This window comes from Anser brachyrhynchus (genome assembly GCF_964034855.1).
Source record: "Anser brachyrhynchus genome assembly, chromosome: 5".
NCBI lineage: Eukaryota > Metazoa > Chordata > Aves > Anseriformes > Anatidae > Anser > Anser brachyrhynchus.
Genome location: NC_137699.1, coordinates 62,079,348 through 62,102,133, shown reverse-complemented (window position 1 = coordinate 62,102,133; position 22,786 = coordinate 62,079,348). Strand labels below are relative to the sequence as shown.

At 50.0% G+C, this 22,786-nt stretch overlaps 1 long non-coding RNA gene across 1 annotated transcript; it reads left to right on the top strand.

Moving 5' to 3' along the window:
• The first annotated feature begins 14,526 nt into the window (after nt 1-14,526).
• On the top strand, nt 14,527-20,251 carry LOC308195669. Its single transcript, XR_013951712.1, has 3 exons — nt 14,527-15,404; nt 17,294-17,560; nt 17,645-20,251. It is a non-coding gene; the product is annotated as an uncharacterized lncRNA (long non-coding RNA).
• The last annotated feature ends 2,535 nt before the right edge of the window (nt 20,252-22,786 follow it).

Below are 22,786 nucleotides of genomic sequence, written 5' to 3'. Positions count from 1 at the left end.
AAATTACTTAAAGTCTTGTAAAGAAAAGCCTTCCAGGTCCTCTATGAGCCGTAAACCTCGGGAACTGTCTGGCTTCATTTCTGCATAACTGCAAGGAGCTCTACATCAGGTCTTCCAGGATAATGGGAGAAGGCAATGCGAGGAAAACATAATAGAAAAGGCTGATGTAAACATAGCTGTATCTTCTCTATAGTTAATACTCTCATTAATTATCTCAGTATCCAAGGGCTTATGAATTCAAACTATTATTTCTTCTGTGTACATTTCTTGGAAGGAGGGCAGCGACTAATTGATTCACGCTCGCAGGGGGTGAGTCCATGAGAGCAGCTATTGCAGTGAGGATGGACAGGGCAGTGACCTTCAGCACTGGGATCTGTTTCAGCCAGAAATCTGGGTCATTTTCACCTTTTTTTTTGGGAGTGGGAACATGCTAGATTTGGTTTTGAGGCAGGGATGTCATGGATCCCCCTTTAGCCTTCAGAAATGCCCTTTCCATCCAAGACATCTGCATATGTCCGAGACCTGAAGCGTGGCTGTCTGCTTGACCTATTTTTCTATTTTTGACTTATTTTGCTACTTTTCTCACCCGAGTCACGTGCCACTCTGCTCACACTGTGTGTGAGACGCATCACGAGCCACTGCACAGAGTCAGGGCTGTATCGTGCTGCAAACACCCCCGGTGTGCTTCCCCCCTGCTTCCCCCATTATAATTAAAACACGGGGCTTGATTGCATCCTGGTAACACGTGGCACTCCCGCAGCCTGCGCATGTTGGTAAACAAGACAGCTGCGGGTAGTTTTTCCTGACAGGCTGGAGAAAAAGCAGTCTGGCTGCCTCACCCTGTGGTACAGCATACACATCAGCAGGCTGCTGGATGATGACGGTGATGATGACAATGATTATTTTGATTATTGCTATTGCTATTATTACTATTGCTGTTATTGCTATTGCTATTATAGTGTTCCCGACCTCAAGACGGGGTGCAGACGGGGTAAGCCTGAAAATGGAGCACAAAGTGGCTGCAGCAGTGCTGAGCAGATGCTGGGGCTGGGGAGGACGCGTGGGGCCGTGCCTTTGCCTTTGAGCCACGGGACAGTGCCGTGCCCCAGCGTGTGATGGATGAGCCTTGGCTGCGTGGTGCTGGCCTTTGGTGATGCCCTGAGTGTGACTTTTCAGGGTGACTTGTTCCATTTTCTTATTCCGACATCTCAAAGAGGACTGACTCCTGCTCCGCCAGCCCTGTCTGCCTGTTTCCGCCCCTACAGCAAGAGGCAAAGTGCGAGTTTTCCCCCAAGCCCCCCTCTTTCCCCGTGGCTCCCCCTCAGCTGAAGGCAGATCAGCAAGCCCGGGGGCAGCACGTCCCTGCAGATCCCCCCTCACCCAGCTGGTGCACCGGGGGAACAGCTGGTGGGGGTACAAGTTTACGGGACCTGGACAGCACTGATTATCACCCATGGTGGGCGGTTCAGATGATGAATTGGCTCACATTGAAGGGAGTCTACTCCCGACTCCAGCAAGCCAGGACTTTGCCCAGAACCTCAATTAAATGGCTTGGTTGGACGGATGGCCACCCTGAACCAGTATAGAGACAAATGCACTTGTACAGGTGACCATCAGGAAGGCAGCTGTCCCCGTGTTCAGCCTTAATTTGGCCCACGTATAATTTTTTAAGGTGATGCTGCAGCAAAGGCAGGTCTTTAGATACTCCCCGATCCCAGACAACATCCACTGCCTCCAGCCATGCTCCAGTTACGGGCATTTCCTGATCCGAAATTCCAGGTTGTGGTGAACCTGCGCAGTGTGGCTCTGTCGTTGTTTGATGTGCAGGAAGAGTGAGGGCTACGAGCATTGCCTTCACGTCATGCATCCTGTCGGGACATGACGGAGCATCTCAGAAGATGCTTTTTAATTAAAACACCAGCAACTGGAATTTCTGGACAAACATCAGAGGTCCTTGTAAATAAATTCCCCCAGTATCCCATGTTTCACACTCTCAAATCTTTCGGATTTTGTTAATTTTTTTGTTTAACCTTTTGTTTAGTCCATGTAATTTTGGAGCTTATTTCATGGGAATACTTATGGGCCAAGCATGTTCGTAGTTATGACTGGCTTACTTACAAATTACCCTTTAATCAACAGATTTAATATTAATTAATAATTCATAGGCTGCTCGTAGGATAAAATTGCATAATAATGTCTTTGATGCAGCCCAAAGTGTCCATTGTAGATGGCATAAAATGTTAATTAGCAGCAAAATGCAGTTAGGAGAAAACTCTTTTAATTATGTAATAGGCCTCATTACAATGGGTAATCAACAATGCTTCCAAATTAGCCCACTGGCAGCATTTATCTATATATAGCAAATAAACTTTTGTTTGCAGAAAATGCATTTGAATAGTCGGCTTCTTAATTGCTTTCAGGCTGCTTTTAAGTCATTGCAATCCCTCCTGACAGCCTGAAAAGGACCACTCTTCTCAGCTGAATGGGCCATATGTAAAGCTTAGAGAATAATGGGGAAAATTGTTCACAAATATTTGTTCAGATATGCAAGCAAATTTCAATTTGACCTTTCGTAGGACCCTCATCTGAATACCGGAGCGTTTTGCTGACGGCAGTGCCCAGAGAAAAATGTAAAGCATCGGTGCATGAATATCCCTCAAATTTCACATTGTACATTAGGTCGCACGACTCACACTGGCTGCTTTGTTGATCAGTTGCATAAATTACCCCGCCTGGTGACTACAGACCAGGTCCTGTGGCCAATACTGAACCAAGTGCATGCATGAAAGCTGGTTGGAAGTGGCTTTTGAATCCAGTTTTCTTTGAGAGGGAAGATGGGAAGGAGCTCCAGAAGCAGGAGCCTCGGTGGTAATCGCCCTCCCCAGCTGCCTCATGTAGGTCAGAGCCCACTGAAAGGAGCCAAATCACCCAAAGTCAAAACCTCGTCTCGATCCATGCCTAGAAGCATATTGTTGTTTCCGCCTTGATTTTGAGAGGTATCCAGGCTCCTTCAGGGGGGCTGCAGTCCTCATTTCTCTCCAACCTCAGCCAAATCTAGGACGTAACTATCCTGTATATACAGATGTGCTCCAGCTGGATCCAGCTCAGACCTTTTGGGCAGGGATGATGGATTTATCACGTCGATTCCCCTGTCCAGCCCAGCCAGCCTTCATCTCTCACCACAAGTAATTAGCAGTGGTAATAAGAGCCTGCAGTCAGTTGCTAAGCAGTACTTATGGCTGCTGATCTTCCTCGGGTGGATGGCACGAATCCTTGGGATCCGACGACCTTTACTTGTTCTCTGTGGTCCTGCTTGTAATTCTCCTTTTAATGCTGTACAACACCGATAGCCCAAGTTTATCCATATTGTCGAACAGACGGACACTCTATTATTAGATTTGTTCTTGCAGACACCTAGCTATACTGGCTGAATGTAATTTATAGCCTCTAAAATCTGCGGACACAGATTTCTGCCTCCTTCAGTGTCTGGTCATTTCTATTCATTTCATCTCTGGAATCTAATGTAATAAAATTGTAAAAGGCTCTAACTCCTCAGCATTTAATCAGCTTAGTATGAGAGAATTACATCCGCAGCCCTTAGGTGTACTTTATCCTGCAAAGGAAATCTCACATTAGGAGACAATCTCATTATTTTGACTACTAAGGATTGCATGAATTTCTTAAGAGCCACCAAGAATATGGAAGAGTTTAGGTGGGCTACGGATTTATTTATAGTAAACGAAGAGCAGGAGGAGTTTGCTTTGTCAGCAAGACCAGCTGGAGGTACAGCCTGGCCCAAATCTGGCCATGGGTTGCTTAATTCCATGTGTTGGCTTGGAGAGCATCGATAGGGTCAGTCTTTACCTCCATTGGGTCTGGAGAAGCCACAAGTTTTGCTTTGTCAGCTTTTTTTGCATCCATCTGGCTTATTTTAACCTGCACAATTTAAGCATCTGGGGGATAAGGGGGGCAAAGAGCCTGTGGGTGGCTGAAGTTTGGCGAAAACAGGATTTCCGAGCTTATTTTTGGCTCACCCAGAAAGAAACTTCAAGGGAGGAGGAGGGCAAGGAGGATGCAGAAGGGAGAGAAAGAAGCTGTTCGATGTAGCAGCTGGGATTATGGCAGCTTCACTCGGGTGCATCGAGGCCAGGTCCTGTCCTCCTCCCTTGCCTTTTGTAGCCACGCTTTCACAGGACAGCATTTCTGTGTCTCTGGGCACCGGAGTTATTTTAAAAGAAAACAGCCCGCTTGTTTTCCAGCCCAAGCTGGCTTGGCCAAGCTCAGCCCCTCTAACCACAGTCTGGGCATTTATTTTTGTCCTCCAGACTTTCTGAGGCATTTCTTGGGGCTGCTTGTCTGGTTCTTGCTGGGAGTGATGGAACAGGATTAAAATAGAGAGGAGTCCCAGGCTCGGGCTCATTCCTTCACGAAATTCACAGTGAAAGCCAACACAAGGCTCAGGACACGTGGGCAGGGTCTCAGTGCCAGAACATTTCTGTCTTGGAGCTGCGCACGGGGCTATTTGGGGTGGCTTTCACTTTGCCCTTGGGTCTGACTTCAAAATATGGATTTGTTAAAATACCTAAGAAACTGTGTTTCTAGCTCCAATTCAGGATTTGGAGGCTGAACTTGGTTGTAAAATGAAGAGTGGAGCCCTCTCCATCACCGCACTGACTCCCGAACCCGGGGCTTTAATTGAAATATTAACCCTGCTGAGTGCTGCACCTGAATTTGAGGCTAGGCGACACTGATTCCCGTTCCCTTTGGCAACATCACTGTTACAGCAAAGCATCGGGCAGTCGAAGCCCAGATTTATTTTACAGCCCTGAGCTCCTTGCTGCAGCACTGAGCACCCCCAAGTCGCGCCTGGAGCCAGGTGGCTGGCATCTGGTAGGTGTGTGCCGCCTTGTCCTCCCCTCCGGGGCAGCGTGAGCAGCCGCTCGTGTGGTTTGCTCCCTGTTAATTTGAGAACGTGTTTTTTTGGCTTCCCGAGGTGAGTGGAACGGCCTCTGCACGCGATGGGGAGGTCTGTGATGGTTCCTGGGGGAGTTCATCCCCGTCGCCAACGACCCCCCCGAGAAAGCTCTGCTAATGCACAGCTGAGCTCTGCCCTCTGCACAAACACCGCTGGCTGCTGGCTGAGCTTGTTACTGGTCTGCTCAGCTGGGCTGGAGCCCGACCACGGGGTTGCTTCAAAAATAAAGCCCGTGACCCCAAATCCCCAGGGAAGAAAGCAGAGAGAGGGGAGGACAGGCCGGGATTGAGGATGTGAGCCGCAGCATCCTCAGCCCCCTGGGGTAGCCAAATTGACAATGACTGGGGCTTGGGGCTGTGCCGCAGCTGCAATTCAACCCTGGGATGGCAAAAAGCCTGCCCGAGGGCAGGTCATCGTCTGGGCAGGGTGTTTGCCCACTCAGCATTTTCTGAACATTATGGGGTGTCACCCTGGTGCCTGAGTCTGGCATCAGTGGGAAATCAGGAGCCAAGTGATGTTCTGAAAATGTCTCCTGTTTTCTTTTCTGGGCAGATGTTGAGCTTTTCTAAGTGTTCAGCCACAATCTCCTGTATTTGTGTTGTTCTGCGTTAGCAGAGAACCCACAACAGCCCCGCAGCTTTGTCAAGGGCTGACGAATGTCTTGACCTCATGGACACATCTGGGTTTGCTTGGGCTGTGTAGCACCTAGGGAAGAAGACTGATGCTGTGGCCACCGCAGCCTTTTGAGGAGCCCTGGACAGGAGAGCAGAGGCTATAGCCCACATGCATGCCCCTTGGGATTCATCGTGTCTCTTCCAAGCTGGTTGTGCCGCTTGGGAGCTCTGGAAGGAGCCTTTGGGAGGCAGGTCTGGGGCATCTCTTTGGGGTCTGAACTTCTGGGACCTCTCTTTGGGGTCTGAACTTCTGGTCCCTCGCCCTTGCTTCAGGACTGATCGTCATGCGTCTCCTCTTGCTCCTTTATAGCTCATCTTTGCAGAGCCATAATTCAAACAGCATTATTATGGTCTGCTGACTGTTGCCTCCAGCATATTTCCTCCTGGAACTCGCAGCACACCTCTGGTGCTATTATTTTTGAATGTCCTTTAAGCAGAGCTGTTCACACCTCTTGATTCAATTTGCTGAGAGTCTCTTAGCATTCCCATCGCTTATCTAAACATATCATATTTCAAGGTTTATTTTGTGGTCATAAAAATTTGCTGTTGGCATTCAAAATAAAACTCTTTGCTGGATCTTAGCCTAGTAACAAATGTGTTGGATTGGGTTAGGCTGGGGAAAAAGGAGCTTTAGGAGTTTATGAGAAATGGTGTCCAAACTGGAGCGCTCTAAGCCAGTCTCCCTGCTCTCAGACCTGTCATCTCAGACCAAGCACACAGAGCTTGCAGCAGTCTCCTGACCACCGTAGAGCAGCCTGGGGCCTCCGAGCAGCCTCTAATGAAGCCACTTGGGGCACCGATTGGAAGCCGACCTCTGCTCATCTCCAGAAAAAGGGGGATGCCAAAAGCAGGGGGATGCTGCCTGTGCTGGCCCTGAATGGATGCCATCTGCAGCATCTCGTGTGCAAGGGAATCCTCTTGGTGGGACAAGGAGCAATGGTTTTCAGCTAAAAGTGGGTAGGTTTAGGTCAGATATAAGGAAGAAATTCTTCCCTCAGAGGGCAGTGAGGCCCTGGTGCAGGCTGCCCCGAGGAGCTGTGGCTGCCCCATCCCTGGCAGTGCCCAAGGCCAGGCTGGATGGGGCTGGGGGCAACCTGGGCTAGTGGGAGGGGTCCCTGCCCATGGCAGGGGCTGGAATTAGATGGGCTGAAGGTCCCTGCCAACCCAAACCATCCCGTGATTCTGTGTTTTTATGATTTTGCTCTAAGGCACTGAACTGGTGGGACAGTGTTGCACAGGGACTGAGTGGTGCCGGGGCCAGGGAGGCCACAAGTTGTCTATGGCAAAGTTGCCCCTCTCCTGCCTCCTGGATGGCCACAGAAGGTGACCCCAGCTGGGCTGGAAAGCCTCCAGCCTTTGCATAGAAAGGGGAGGATGACAGGAAAAGGGCAATGTCAGGAGTGGGTTTGGTAGGAAAGGACCCAGCTGGGACACGTCATAGCCCCAGGTGCTGCCCGAAGGAAAGCTTTGCACAGGAGTCCCTTACCCTGCTGCTTCCTTACACGTTTTGTTGGAATGGCAAGAAAATACGGCACTCCTGGTGTCTGCGTTTATCTCCTGATGCCAATAAGTAACTGATATTAAGGGCATATTCTCTAGGAAAATGTGGAGTCTGATGGGGAGCCGACTCCTCAGGTCACCTGCTGAGTGCCTGTCCTCCCGTCTCTGCTGAAAATATATGTGGGATAAACGAGGAACAATATCCTGTAAGTGATCTTAAGTTTGCAGACATCTGGTTTGCAGAGGGACCAAGCATAGACCAGGCTTTGCATATCCAGGATTACAATTGCTTACGGCATGAGGCTGGGGCGCTGGAGATGGTGGGCTTTGGCAAATGCTGCCTGGTGGATGGTTTTCACAGCCCGGAGGTGCTGCGAGAAGTCGGAGCAATAGGGATTTGCCTGTTCTGTGGCAACAAAACAGGAAAGGCAAGGAGAAGTTTGCAAAGTTTTACATTAATGCCCCGGGGATGGGTGGAAGGAGCTCCAGGTGTGGCGAGGTGGCTGTCCTCATCCTGCGAGTGCTTCTTGGAGTGGTCTGCAAAAGATGAGCTCTGCTTGTAGCTGGACAGGAGAAAGTTGGGCACGACGGATTTGTGAGATCTGCCAACGCCGCACTGATTTACAGCTCTGGGAAACCCAGTGGGGTGGAAAACCTTGCCAGAATGAAGAAGCTGGATGAAACGGGGAAAGAGCCTCCAGAAAGGTGTTCTTAGAGCAACAAAAGACATCAGCTATGGCAAAGGCATCTCCTCCCTCTTTAATCAAAGCGCACACAAAGCTGAATATGTGCTTGGCAGACGGAATATTGCAAATTCCGGCCCAAATCCCAGTGAATTCAGACCATGCTCTTGGCAGGCAAACGTTGCCTTTGCTGCAGGTAGGCAGCAGGCGCACCCTCTGCCAAGCCGTAGATCAAATTCTCCACAGGTTTTCAAGGCAGTATCTGGGAAAATGTAGCCATTGCTCAAATAATTATGGAACAGTAGCAATGAAAGAAGCCTGCCGTGCTGGGTCAGGGCCCTGGCTTACAGCTCCAGCTCTCAGTTCCTCTTGCAAATTAATCCCTTCTTACAAAGACTTTCCTATCGGCTCAAACATCCCCGGCAGCCCTAAGGACTTTGCAATCCGGCAAGGATTCCTGGAGATGGGCTGGTCTGGGGTCTGGTTGGAGTCAATGGAAGGTGTTTCTGAACTCCAAGAGGTTTGGATCACGCCCGCCCCAGTGCTCAGGCTCACACAAAACCCTTAAATCCCTCGTTTATTCCCAAAGGTTCAGTGGCGGTGTGTCTGCAGACGGTAATTCTCCATCAGCTGGGTCTGAGGCAGGTCTCTCGGCAGGGTGTTCTTCACCCATGGACTGCTCTGTAGGTGAAACCTTTGACTTTGAGCTTGCTGGCAGAGCAGTCTGACGTCCAGCCTGCTCACCATTTAATGCATGCCTGATTTTTAAATCTCCTACTTCCCTCGCATAGCTCAGCTCTGACAGCCTGGATGCGTGCTGCACTCCTGAGCGTGAGTGCTGCACTCTGTTATGCTCCAGCCCTGTGCACCCTTCTGTCCGGTCTGTTATGTCTAAATGTCTTATTTTGTTGCCTAAATGATGCTAGTTGTGCTGCTGGTCATCTAAGCTCTTCAGCTTCATCACATCTGGCTCTGGGGCTGTTTCTGGAGCATCCTGGCTACTGGAGAAGAAGGAATGGGGTTGGAGCAGAATTGGGCAACCTGCTTCAGAAGAACAGTGTTAATATTTGCAAGCTTCTTCCTGTCCATGTGAGGCAGAGAAGCTGCCCAATTTCTGCCTCTCACGCCTGCAGGTAAGGACAAGAGGTTTGCTCTAGTCCTGGAGCAACAAACCCACGGCAGGAGCAGGAGGAGCAAGGAGAAGAGCAGTCTTCGAGGGTCTGTGCATCTCGCAAAGACAGCAATTTTCAGTTGCCCTCGTTACCTGGGAGCCTGTAAGACACTCAGGTGATTAATTTTAGATTTGCTCACATCAGCCTTTTTGTCGTCTGGGCTGTGAAAAGCAAAGCAAAGAAGTGAGAACATCTTTTGGAAGTGCATTAATGATCAGGGGTGTATTGCCCTGCTTTTACAGCCTGCCTTTAAAGCACTATGTGACAAGAGCTGCGCAAAGGAAATGTTCGAAAACAGATCGCTTTATTTTAGGACAACATCACCAGGCTTTCCCAAACGCAAGAGCACGCTGGGCAGCTCAGGCACCTGGCTTAGCACGTGGTGCACGTGTTGACTTCAGATGTTTTTGCAATAGATGAAGGCTTTGGGCTTCACACAGCCCCACCAGCAGGGAGATGTATGGGAGGAAGGGGAGGAGACAGCGTGGGCAGCCCGAGGACCTCTTCCTTGAGACATAGAATGAAGCAGGGACCAAACGGTCCTGAGCCTCAGTATCAATTGGTATGGGTTGTTTTCCAGCCAGCTGGCTGCAAGGACAGCGTGGAGAGCACTGTGGGATTCTCCTTGGATAAGAACTTGCCCTTAAATACTTTTGCCCTGGGGCTGATGGAGATGATGCTTGTTCTTCCCAGGCTTTCACCCGCTGGATGGAGCTGAGTCAGGGCAATTTGGGTACCCTTCATGTTCATCCCTGAGTGTGTAGTTTAAGTCCTGATGGTAAATAAACAGTAAATCAGAAGCAGTTGCTCTCCTCTTCCAGAAGTGAGGTTATTTTTGCAAGGCCAGCTTGGAAGGGGATTAACCCCCCCAAAATATAAAAGGGCAACTAAAATAAAAGAGCACAGGGGCGAGACTTTGCAGGGCTGGTTTAGAGGGGGAATGATGCCGGGCTTTGAGCTATGGGTGAGGATTTCCTTCTGCTTGCCCCTTCGTCTCTTGAGGCGATGGGGCTGTCATTCCTGCAGGGGTATCAGTCACAGAGCTGTACTGGGAGCTGTGCTCTGGGCTGCTGTTGGTGCTGAGCACAGTGTAATGTGTAGTAGAAAATGCACTTTTGTTGTTGGATGGGGCTGTATTTTTGTCTGAGAGTCCCTGGTGTAAACAGACAGGCACAGAGGAGGAGAGGGACCCTTTTCTGTGTCACATGAGGAGGAAGAGGAAAGCAGGAATGATGAGCCTGGGTACAGATCACAGGAACCAGCTGCCCTGGTGGTGACCCAAGGAAAGCATCTTCTCTTCCCTGCCCTGCTGGGACCCTGGAGGTGCCCATGGCTGGGGAAGGACCCGTGCCTGCACCCTAGGAGCTGTGCCATCCCCATGCAGGGTGGTGCAGGTGGATCCTCTCCATCAACCCAACAAAAAAACTACAAACTCCTCCAAAATGCCGAACCAGACCATTGCTTCTCACCCAGGGCAAAGCGTGGAGCCCTCCTGTCCAGCAGAAGACTTGCTGGCACACGAATGCTGGGTTTTGGTGGGAAGAAATAGATATCTGTGGCCACAGCTGTCCCCGAGGAGGGGCTGCGAGCAGCACGGGCTGCGCTAATTACAGCCACGCGTTCGTAATGAGAAGCACAGCGGGACAGCCAGGGGAAGGCTGATTTTTCAAGGGGGGCTGATTTGCTGATTTTTCAAGGCTTGTGGCATGGGTTATGGCCAGGCTGCCCTCTCCTGTGGGTCTGGCAGGGTGGATGGGGGAGACCCATGCCCCACATTTCTAATGAGCCTCTGAAGCTGCAGCATCTCAGCGAGCTCCCACCAGATCGTCTCATTAGCTCTATTTAAGGCTTGGGAAGTGAGATGTTTGTCCAGACACTGGGAGCAAAACACGTTCATTTTTTTTTTTTTTTTTTTTTCAGTCTGGGACGTTTTATTTTAGGTTAAGGAAACAGCAGGGAAAGGAAGAGCAAATATAACTCCTCAGGAGGCAGCAAGCCCGCTGTGAGCAGAGCTCTGTCCTGCAAGTCCATAAAGCTCAAACCCCAGGTGTCCTGCAGAGGGGTGAAGTCAACAATTATCCGTGGCCATACAACCCACATCGGGGGAAAATTCGGAGGAAGCATTAAGGGTGAGCAGGTTGCCGGGCTGCCAAGCAGGAGATCTGGTCCTGCTTCTCCAGCTCTTCTGGTCCCTCCTGCTCTTTGGATGCTTGGACCAAAAGCTCTCCTGGGCTGGCACAGGCTCTCTCAATGTGCATCCACACACTTATAGTGTAGAAACCAGCCCCTGCCATTTCCCCCTGCAGTAATGTGAGCTATGGCCAGAAAACCCTGAAGTTTCAAGAGCTGTTTCTGTCTGGCTTTTGTGGAAAAACAGGAGAAATCTGGCTTTTCTTGGGGTTAAAGTCATTAATTTTTTCATTTTTAATAAGGCTGGTGGAGAGCTCTGGGTATGGATGAGGTTGCATGGAGGCACCTTCCTCTACCCCAAATGAAGAACTTGGGTGCTTGCTCTGGAGATATGGAAAAACAGGAGTGCAAGCAGCAGGGAGAGAGAGGGACAAAGAGATACCAAGGAACAAGGAGAAGGGAAGGGCCACTTGGGCATTTTCTAGGATGGGGATGGGCATCTAGGATTTTCTAGGATGGGCATTTTCTATGGACAGGGGATGCTGTGCAGCAGGAGAGGGGAGTTGCAGCACCCAGAAAACCCTTGGCCCTGGGGAACAACGTGCCCAGCCTGCTGAAAAGGCTCGCCTGTCATGGGACCCATTCCCTGGCTGCCATCCTCATGTCTGCACAGCAGGATTTGTCCCCTGGCACCGAGGATGTGCGATGTTCCCAGCACGACTGGCTCAGAGGAAGAGGTTCGAAAAGCCTTAATGGGAGGACTGGGAATTTGTGGTTCCTCTGCTGTGCAGGGACAACTTCTGACCTGTCAAGGGCTTTCGACCAGCTTTCACTTTGTAGGATTTTCCTCTTTGCAGGTGGGAGTTTTTGCTCCATCTCACAAGCAGAAACTCCAGCAAGGGACCCTCTGCTAGGGAAGACCTCGCTTCGAGGCGGCAGCCCATCCTGACCAGGCACACAGCACAACGCGACACCCATACGGCTTCCCTCTGCCCTTGCTGCCCATTGCTTGTTGTTGTACAAGGCTGGGAATCACCCGAGGGCAGGCTCGCTGTATTTCCCTGTGTTTGTACAACCTCTGCACTAATCAGTGAGATTTCCAGGGCACTGCGGGGCTGGACTTTCAAGCACGTGGTGCTCCCTGACGTTTCGGAAGAGTTCGGCTCTCGTGTAAGCACCTAACAAGGCTCGGAGGGAAGAGGGCAATAGCACTTATAGCAGCCGCTGGAAGGATGGGCTAAAGGGGAAACATGATGGGAAAGCAAATGGAGAGGAGGAGAAGGGAAGAAACCAGCCCGAGGGCCAGAAATTGGCGGTGGGGCTTGGGAAAGAAGGGAAAGAGGCACAGGGAGAGGAGAGGCTGTGCGGTGTTCGGGTAATGGTTTAGGGGTGGGCACAGGGGCTGAATGTCTGTGTGGCCCTACAAGTCCCTGCCCTGCTACCCTACAGCCTGATCTGTGTCGGTGTATGGCACTGCCTCAGGAGAGGGGAGTTTTGGCTCAAGGACCCAAACCGGACAGAATGGGATGCTGCAGGTCCGAGGAGGCCCAGCAGCACTGTGCCTGGGCTAAACTGTCTTGGGTCCGGCCAGAATGAGGAAAATGTAGCTTTTCAGTGTCTCCCTCCATCCCCAAAAAGCCGTTTTGTTTTGATTTTTTTTTCCCCCTCCACCTTTTTCAGTCAGGGCTCGCTCAGGGCCAGCTGCCTGCAGGTTTGCTCACCATCATATACTAATAAAACTCCCCATGTGCAGTTTTTGGGTCATTTCAACCCTGCTGTTTCCCTCGTGACACCTTTACTACTGCTGGTTCGATGCGATGGGACCAGTCCTCCTTCCCAAGGGGAAGCACCCTTCCTTGACAAGGCAATGAGGAAGGGTAAATTAGGGGAAAACAACCTTCCCCTAAGCAACATCCCCCTTGCAAATGCTCCCCACTCCACATCCAGAAGCTTGCGAGGGCTGGGCGAGTCTCTGAAGTGTTTTGACCTCCTTTTCCTACCTTGCTGGCTCTGCGCGCTTCATTCTCTTCCTTCAAAATTCATCATAACAATGCAGCGGATGTTCTTGAAGAGGCAATTTCTCCCCAGGACGCAGAGAGCTGCCGTAGCCAAGCCAGATGCAGAAAATGCGTACAAACATATAGAAAGACACGAATTCAAGCCAAGCATTCAACCCAAGTGCGAGGAGCTAATGCTTTTATGGAGGAGCTGTTGTGCAACCAAAAGCCCCAGCTGTAAACAAGAGCAGTAGGCAGTGCTCTGAAAAGGTTACAGAAAACCCAAACACGGCTGTCGAAGCCTTTGAACGATCCATCAAAGAATGAAAAATAAAAATGTGCTTGTGCTCAAAATGAGGAAAGGCTGCATGGAGCGGAAAGTTGGGCGCAGAGGATTTGGAGGAGTTTCGTGAGCGGGGCAAGAGGGCAGGCAGGCGTGGAGGCTGTTGTGTGAGGGCGAGCATAATTGTGCTGGGTGTAATTAACGCCGTGAATATGGAGGTCAAAAATGGGTGACATGCAGGGAAATCTGCTGCTGTGGGGCCAGGTGGGATGCTTGGTGGAGGTGTGAGTGCAGATTTAGGGTGCTGGAGACGTTCCCCAGCTGTGGGTCTGATCCCGGGAGCATTTCCTCACCAGTGCTGCTGTGGGGACAAGGAAGAATTTGTATGGAGAGCCTGGGGAGGAATGTCCAATGTAAAATTTGCAGTATCGCCAATACCTCTGACGATTTTCACCTCTGAACTCCAGTGCAGTGGTAATTTAGTTCCTAAATTAGTAATTTAGAGAGCTGCTGTGATGGGGAGAAGCGGCCTGTCCGGCTGCAGGAACCTGTTCGAGGGGGAGCCGAATCATGCAGGTTCTCCTGGGCATCCTCCTGCTCAGCATCCCCAAGGGGACAGCTCGCTCACCTCCTTGCACACCGCTTCTGCCCTGCTCTGTGGCTGCAAACCCACGGGAGCTTTACGGATGGGTGTAGGGGATTTTTAGGTAGCATGGAGCATCGCGAAGCCGTGGCTTTACTCGGTGTGCACTGGAGGGTGCCCGAGACCAGGGCAGCTCACAGCTGTGCCAACACTCATGCAACACCAAGCACGAAGGTGTCAGGACCATGATTAGCTCTCCAAGCCACTTAATATTAATATCAAGAAATGGTGATGGCGGTAGTAATAAAACCAGCAGCGATGGCAGCGGTGCAAGGTGCAGGTCACATCTCCTGGGGGAAGGTGGAGAGGCAGCAGACAGCTGGAGAAAAATTGTTCCAAGAACATACAAACGCTGTCTTGGGGGGTTGTTTTCAGAAACGCCTCCCTTCCACTACTTCCCAGCTGATGACAGCAGAAGGGCTTAACGATATTAACTCATTAAGGCTGACAGCGCCCTGGGGGTGTAAAAGCAACGGGATGTCCTTTCATTTCCATCTCCACGGCTGTTCTTCTGAGCATCGCAGGTGATGGAGATGGGGAGAGGTGCTTTGGAGCTGTGGCTTTTCCTCCTCTCTGTTTTTCTCTTTTTCAAGACAGCCTGCGGCCCCTGCACAAGTTTCCTGTTGGTGCCGCACGTTGTGTCGCTGCAGCTCCTTGTGCACGGGAGATAAAACGCCCACCGTCTAGCAACTCATTAGCTCTCCTTCGGCAGCATTAGTGGTTAACAGCATAATTAGTTTCAGCAGTAAAAGGAGATTTTTGTGGACCCAGGAGAGAGATTGTTAATCTTCTGGCATTCCAGGCAACAGCCAAAGTGGCAAATTGCTTGTTAGAAGCAAGAGCAGAAATAGTGCACACTGTTAAGCAACTTATAACTAAAACACTGACCTGAGCTGAGGGCAGGCGGCTTCTGCTCGATAACAAAATCTCTCCCCTCTGTTTGTGGTCTCTGGATCTTGACAGCAGGTGGAGAAACATCTGAAGGCCACATCCACGCCATCAGAGACCACCTGGAAGCCATCTGAAGCGATTTCTGGTGCTCGGCCACAACCCCCAGCCCAGCTCAGCCCTCCTGGTCTTGGTCAGCAGCTGGAGACGAGGGCCGGATGCTCCAGGAAAAGCAACTTCTGCTGGTGGTGCTGCGGACGTTGCTGGATTCACGACGTGTTGGTAGTCTCACGAGGAGCACCGGCTGCTTCGCGTTTCCAGACCAAGGAAGGTCATGCAAAGTTCAGGCCAGCTTTGGGGAAACATTTGAACTTGAGGATGTTTGCATGAACCCAACCCCTGACCTCCCAAGCAGCGTGTTTTACTAATTCATCAGCACTGAGGGACCAGCCCATCTCTGTACGTGCCTGTGTGCGTTGTGGAAAGGCGACTGAATTGTTTCGGTAATGTAAAATAACAGGGATGTGAGTGCACTGTTCTGGATTGCTGTGTCCCGACACTTGGCAGCAGGAGAAGAAACGCCTTGGGTCTAGATAAAGCCTCCAGAAACGCCTCCATCCCCGAACAAAACGAGTTCTGTTACCGCCAGGACTCGAATACCTGAACCCTTTTGAGGCAATGGTCCTTGCACCCCATTTATCATTGTGTGCCTGAGTACCCCTCTGTCCCCCCGGAGCAATTTCGGCTCCACATATAACAGAGCGTGCATTATTCCCGAACACATGTGAAAGACTGGCTCATTGTTTTACGAGGGAAGGTGGATTTAACCATCACAGCAGTGAGCTGGGGATGCAGGCACCAGAATGCAAAGGTGGTCTCAGGGCTTGGCGTGGGCTCGGAGCGGTGCTTTTGGCTTTCCAAAGGTTTTGCCTCTTCTTTGCCTTTTCCTTCTGGTCTCAGGGCTGGAGTCCCCCGCAACAGAAAGCAGAATTACAGCTTTGTTAAAGGTTATCTGCTGCGTGCTGCGTGCGCCTGTGGGTGTGTGTGTCAGTGCTGACGGGCTGACGGAAACGGGGAAGGGGAGGAAAAGCAGAAAGGGGGTTGCATTTCTGCAGGATCCCTATGGGGATGCCCAGCAGCACGCGATGCTGGCGGCCAGGACGAGGAGATGCTGGGGGCTGGGCAGCCCCCGTTCAGCCTGGCACGCTGCTCCCCGCCTGGTTTCGGGGTCCTTGGCCACCGTCGCTCGCAGCTCTGCGGGGAAGCTGTGAGGCATCTGCCCCTGCAATCTGATCGCCGGGCTCTGTGGAGCATCGCTAACACGCGGCCAAATGGCCCACCCAGAAAGGGGGCACAGAGATGAGAGATGCTGAAATAAGGGAAATCAAACCCCAGTTCTGATGGGTCCCGTTTCCTGCTTTTCCACTCGAAAGTGTCGCGCGGGGAAGGGCGCAGCAGCATTTCCCGACAGCTCGCTTCTGGTAGCTATAGAAACTTCAAACACAGCCACAGGAACAAAAATACATCTCTCCTCCGGAGCTTCCTTCCCTGGCAGGCGCTGGTTTTTCCCTGACACGAGCCGCCCCAACCCTGCCAGGCCCCAGGGAGCCCGGGGTGTGCAATATTTATTTCAGGAGCGGGAACCAAGCAGTGCAAATTCATTAGGTGGAGATGGAGAGACGCGGAGACGAGGCAGGGGGTATCAGGGACCAACAGGCTCAGGGGAAAGATGCTCCCCTAAATATCACTATCCAGGAGCATTTGTGCTGTCAGCATGGCTACGGGCTTGCTAGGAAATAGATGGGGATTTGGAGGCAGTGCCAGGAGCTTTGGCAGCCTCTCTGTTAGGGATCCCCTCGGCTGCCCGGGCTTGCTCTGCAGCAGCAGGTGTGCCAGCAGCACGGGGGTTAGCACAGCACCCCGCTTTCTCCCCCGAATTTTATTCAGAGGGGGAGATTTGGTCAAAAGGGACTTTTTGGGTGGTTGGCTTGTTTGCTTCGCTAGGGCTAGCAGAAGGAAAACATTTTTTTTCCCCCATGTGAGGGAATAACAGGTGGCTTTCCCATTAGCGAGGACTCCCTGCACGTGGATGGTGCTTGGGTGGGCTCCAGAGCACACCGTGAGAGCCACCATGTGCCTACCCCATCCGAGAGCTGCTCAGGAAAGGTGTCGGGATGCCCACCCTCGCCCCCTGCCTCCCCGAAATCCTGCAGGGGTGCCCACCCTCACCCCCTTACGTCTGTTTTCTGTGGCTGCCTGCATTGCCTGTTCCCATGCATTGCTGCCCTACTGCCAGATTTATTTTTTTTCCTAATGATTTTCTTAATTAATGTCTTTCTTTGCTTTAGGTAGAGCTGATTTCCTCCCCTCGTAGCAGCAGCGGATGCGGAGAACAATAGCTACGGTGCCTGCTCCAGCCACTCTGTGCTGCGGGGACCTATCCTGCTTCCCTAGTGCTGATCCCCAGGCCTCAGCTGGGGATAAAGAGAGTTCAGGGAACCCAACCGAGGGAAAAAACACAACTCCAGAGAAGTGATTTTGAAAAGAACTTCACAAAAGTTCATGGCAAGCAGCAACAGAACGAAGAAAAAGGTCACGCAGCTGTTCCAGGAAAGGTATGGCGACATACCCGTGCCCACAGTACAGATTTAATAAAAGGAATAAAAATGAAAGAATCTCATTGCTGGCATTTCTGCAAGCTGCAGGAGTTCGGAAGCACCTGAGGGCGACCAGCGGCAGGCTTGTGACCAAGCTTGGTGCCGGATTGCTGAGAAGGGAAACCTCGGCCAGGAGCCCTCCGTGGGGCAGAGCCCCTTTTTGGGGGTCTAACCACTGACGTGAGGCTTATTGGGAAATCCGCAGCTGGACGTATCCAATTATCTATTGGGTTTTCTCTGGGCAAATTAAAACCTGAGCTTTGGTTGTTATTTTTTAATAGCAGATGGTGAACGGGTCTGCAGCCCCCAGTCCTTTAATCCGTCCCATGTGGGTTGGCCACATCTGGCTGCTCTTCAGCATCCCAGCCTGGGCCATCACCACGGCCTCAGCTTTTGTTTCAGGTTATCGGCCTCTCCAAAAGCTGCTCTCCAGCTTGGATCTGGGTGTCGCAGTTATCCATCCCAAACACAGCTCTTAGCTTCTCTGAATGTTGTCTAGCTCATTCAAAATAATCGCTCAGAATTTATTCAGATCATTTCTAGTCATCTGCCTTCCAAAAACCTTGCAGTCCTCCTAGCCCAGAGTTATCTGCGTGCTCTGTAACACGCTCTGCAGTCTGTCAGCGGGGTTGCTAATGCAAATTTTGAATGCCCAGGCACTGGTTGCTCCTCCAGAGCCCTTGCAGCCTGGCAGAGAGCATCTCAGATTGCCGGCTGAGCACAGGATTTCTCCCCTGTGTTGTGCACCATGTGTTACACGGACTTGTTCTGGCTCTGGAGGGTAACATTCCCTGGAGGCAGTGCAGCAGGAGATTTGGGAGGACCAGCCACAGAAGCGCCTGCACTTTGAGGATGCAGCAGATCCTTTCCAGGCAATGTCAGAGGTTTACTGCCTTTAGGTGTGTGTGGCATGTAGGGAGGACAAAGAAAGCATCAGGGGCCGGAGCATGTTCTCAAACGCTCCACAGCGATGTCAGGCGAGGAAGATTGACATAGGAGCTGGGACATACGGCATGCTTTATCACCGCAGTCATCTGCCAGGACGTGTGCCGTCACCTAATGGCACAGCCACGTTTTGTCTTCATCCTGCTCGCCCCGCGGAGACAGTAGGCACACGGAGCGGTGCTGCATCTTGGCGTGGTGACAGCAAGAAGGGGTTTTCCTACAGACCTCTGCTGGGTTTGGTCTCCCCTCGTGCTGGTTGGTGTCTGGGAGCCTGCAGAGGAGCTGAATTGGGGCCCTCAGCTCCCATTGCTGAGATGCAGCAGGACAGACTCCTGGGGAGATAAAAAGCCAAGGGTAAGAGCAGTCGGAGAAAATGGATGGCCATTTAACACAGTGCCACGCTTCTCCCTGGCTAGGAAAGAACAAAGTCTTTTCTGCAGCATTCCTACGTGCCTGCCTAACTTGTTCTTAAAGATTTCCGATGATTTAGTCTTTTGTTTCCCCAGCTAATCTATACTGGTGCCTAATTAGCCTCGGCATTAGAAAGGTTTCCTCGCATCTCACCCAAGCGTGCTGCACTTCAATCCGCCCATCATAGACCAGGAGAGCTGTGCCTTCCTTTCTCCAAGGGGACCTCATACCCCTGAGGACTGTCGGGAAGACCTCCCTCTGACTTCTCCCCCCGTTTCCTTCAGACCTTGCTCACCAGGTTCTGCTTTCCCTTCCTCTGATCCCCTTTCCGTCACCTCCTGGGGCTCTGCCCTCTTTGTCTCCGTCCTCCCACTGTGGTACTCTCCAGGTGAGACCTTGTTAGACGTGAGCTTCTCAGCATGCCTTACACCCAGCAGCTGTGTTAGCACATCCCATTTTGGAGGCTTCTTCAGGACAGAAAACATCAGTGACTCTCGTGGCCCCTGGGATACCCCATCTATAGCCAGGGATGGACCCTGATGTGGAGGAGACCAAGTGCCTTCCAGGTTGAGAAAATTATTTTCCAAAGTGGAAAAAAAACAAAAAAATCTTTTGCTATCCAAAGCTGTTGCAGTGGGGAGCTTGATTTTGGCAATATTTTCAGACCTGCTTTTCGGTTTTGGTTTTAGTGTGTCTTGTTTTGCAAGGATGAGAACGTTTTGTGCTGATGAAATCAGTCAGTTTAATTGCACACTAAAAGCATGTTGATGTTTATATTATGTGAGTATTAATTTTAATCTCCAATATTAATCAGTAGCAATGTAAACAATGTATTGAGCATTATCTTTGCAGGCTGTATTTGTATATAATTTAATATTTACAACAGGTGTTTAATATTTTATATTGTGTGATAATATTTCTCTGTTATTGTTCATCAGGGACAGGAAAAGAAATAAAGGTTTTAAATTGCAGCAGGGGAGTTTAAATTAAATGCCAGGAGCACTTTTTTTTTTATGGGAAGGGCAGCAAAACTCCCTTTTGTCCCCATTTTCCCCTCAGGGAAGGGAAACTCCAGAAGCAGCAGCCTGCGGGAGAAATTTCTGATAAAACAGCCCTGGAAACTCATAGATTTGATTGCCCTGAAGGAACTATTTCCTTTATTTTGCAGAAAATGAAGAAGATTAAAGGCAAAACATATACTGGCTAAATTCTGCTTTGATTAGGACGTTAGGTTCTTTATGTAGCTTATGCATGAGCTGCCCAGAAATCGCAGTCCAGTTTCTCTTGCTCCCACTCCCCTATATTTTAACCATCATCTCCCTGGTTGGACTGAAGACCATGTGTCCAAAAGTGTATGATGGCTTGTGTCTGAAGATTGAGGCTAAAAAACTGTGCATAAGAAACTTGTATTTTTGCTTCTGTAATAGGTCCTGGCTGTCTGCTGCATGCCCGGAGCACCGAGCTCCAGCACAGCATGGGAGATGTGGACATTTTCACCCAAATTTGGGAGCCAGGAGGAGCTGCTACCACTCATATTTTTATCATAACGTGGAGCTAGAAAACTTAGTGGAGGTGTCTTTTCTTCAGCATAGAAGATGCTTTGCATCCTGCAGGAACCTGATTTTTGGCTTACAAAGTGAAGTGGCCACTGGACAGGGATGGCATGGGAAGGACGTGACGGTGGCCGTGTCTGTGGAGCAAGGTGACATGTTCCCGGCCGTATGTTGTGAAAGTTATGGGAATAAACCCAGAAAAAGGGCATTTCCCAGCTCCTGTGTCTCGGTGAAGATGCGTAGCGCCAGTGGTGAACTCGTAGCATGCTTATGGACCTTGGGGACGCTGCCCTCCTGCTGCCTCTCCCCTCCCAGCACCAGGAGAGGGCTAAGGCACCCTGATGTCTCCCAAAAGTTTTCTGAGATCTCATGCACAGTGCTAAACAACATTATTTTTAACAACTGGACCTCAGAAGCTCTTTTTTTTTTTTTTTTGACATTTTTGGACTTTTAAACTAGAGATTTTTTTTATTATTACTTTTTTCCAGGAAACCCTTTAGTTAAATTATATTTTAATAGAGATTCAACAGACTTGTCTACAGGAAATAAAGTAGTCACAAGTTATGCACCTAAGCGCTGATTTGCATTAAATTTCCCCACAAAAAATATATATTCATTGTTGCTATGAAACCAGAAGTTTTGCTTAGATCAGATCATTTTGTTCTCATGTCATGGGTAAAGGAACTCAATGAACAATGCACCTCTAATGGTTTTCACTTTAAGTCTACTTAGAGAAACCTTTCACCTCCCACTCTTTCCAAATAAATAAGTTTTTTATTATTTTTTAAAGGGGTTTTGGTACGTTTAGTGCTCCTGAAAGTGCCTTCCGCAACAAGGGTGGGAGAGGCAGTGAGAGGGCTGCTGGGGCCGTGTGCTGGCTATTTGAGCTTTGCAGGGGTCTGCCCCTCATTAAGGCAAGAGCAATTTCTACTTTTCACCAGTTTTTACCCACAGGACTGAGGATCCTGTGCTCTGACGGGAGGTATTTTTGGTCGAATAATCTTTTCTGGTTGCTTTCCTGAAGAATGCCGTGGTTATGAAAGGCTCACCTGCCTCCTGGAGCTGGGTCTTTATTTGCAGAAAAAAAAAATAAAAAGGAAAAAAAGGGTAAAAAAGGTGAATTGCTGGGATAAAATTGCCTTTGGGTGTCAATGTGCCTGGGTTTTGGCATGGCCAGCAAGGCCTGTTTCTTTGTGCTGCCTGTGTATATCTATAGTGTGTATGTCTATCTATCTATATCTAGAACTATCTATAGATCTATATTTAGCTGTAGCTATACTTATATACTTATAGCTATAGCTAGATATCATCTGTATCTGTATTGATATATATACCTATATTTCTATCTATATCATCTATATATACCTATATTTCTATCTATATCATCTCTCTCTATATATCTTCATATTTGTGGGTCCCTTCTAACTTGGGATATTCTATGATTCTACATTTATATGTAGATATAGATATAGATATACATATAAATATATATGTATGCACACTGTGTATGTAAATGTGTATGCACACTGTATAGCTTTATCTTTAACAAAAGTCCCTGAATATATGAATATATACATATACATAAGCATACTGCTGTAAGAGGACATGCAAAGAGAGAGTTTCTCTTGATTTTGTCCTCATTTATTTCTAATTGTGGGTGATGGATTGCGTTTATGTGGTTTCCTATAATCTTTTTTTGTTGTTGAATACAAATATATCTCTGTTGGTGAGAATTCCTGGGACGAGCTGTGGGCAGAAAGCTAATTTAGCCCGGGCGCTGCTTGGCATTCCTGCCTCGCTGCAGGCATCACAGTGAGGGCTTGTGCAGCGCCGTGCCCGAGGAGCCCAGCTGCCTGCGGAGGAGATTTCGGGGTGTCCCCACGTCCCCACGCCCCGACTTTCCCCTTGCCGGCTGTGCCGCGGAGCAGCCTGTGAATGGGGAATGCGGCGCGGCAGCCAAAACTGGCATGAAAGTCTCTTTTTAGCTGCTGAACAGAAGATAGGAGCTAAAATATGCGAGTGCGTTATGGAGCCAGGAAAATGCGCGCTTTGTTAAAATTAACCGGTGAGGGCTGCTCTCCATCCTTCCTCCACCGCCACCGCAGTAAACACCACGGCTCCTTTCCAAACAGGGGCTTGTTTTGGGTTCGCCTTGTGCGAGCTTTGGTCCTGCTGTCCTGAACCTCGTGCTGGAGGCACTGCTAGCTGCAAAAACTCCCCAGCTACCCGTCCTGGTGTGTGTTTATAGCAATTTATTCGCAAGTCCCTAGCTGCC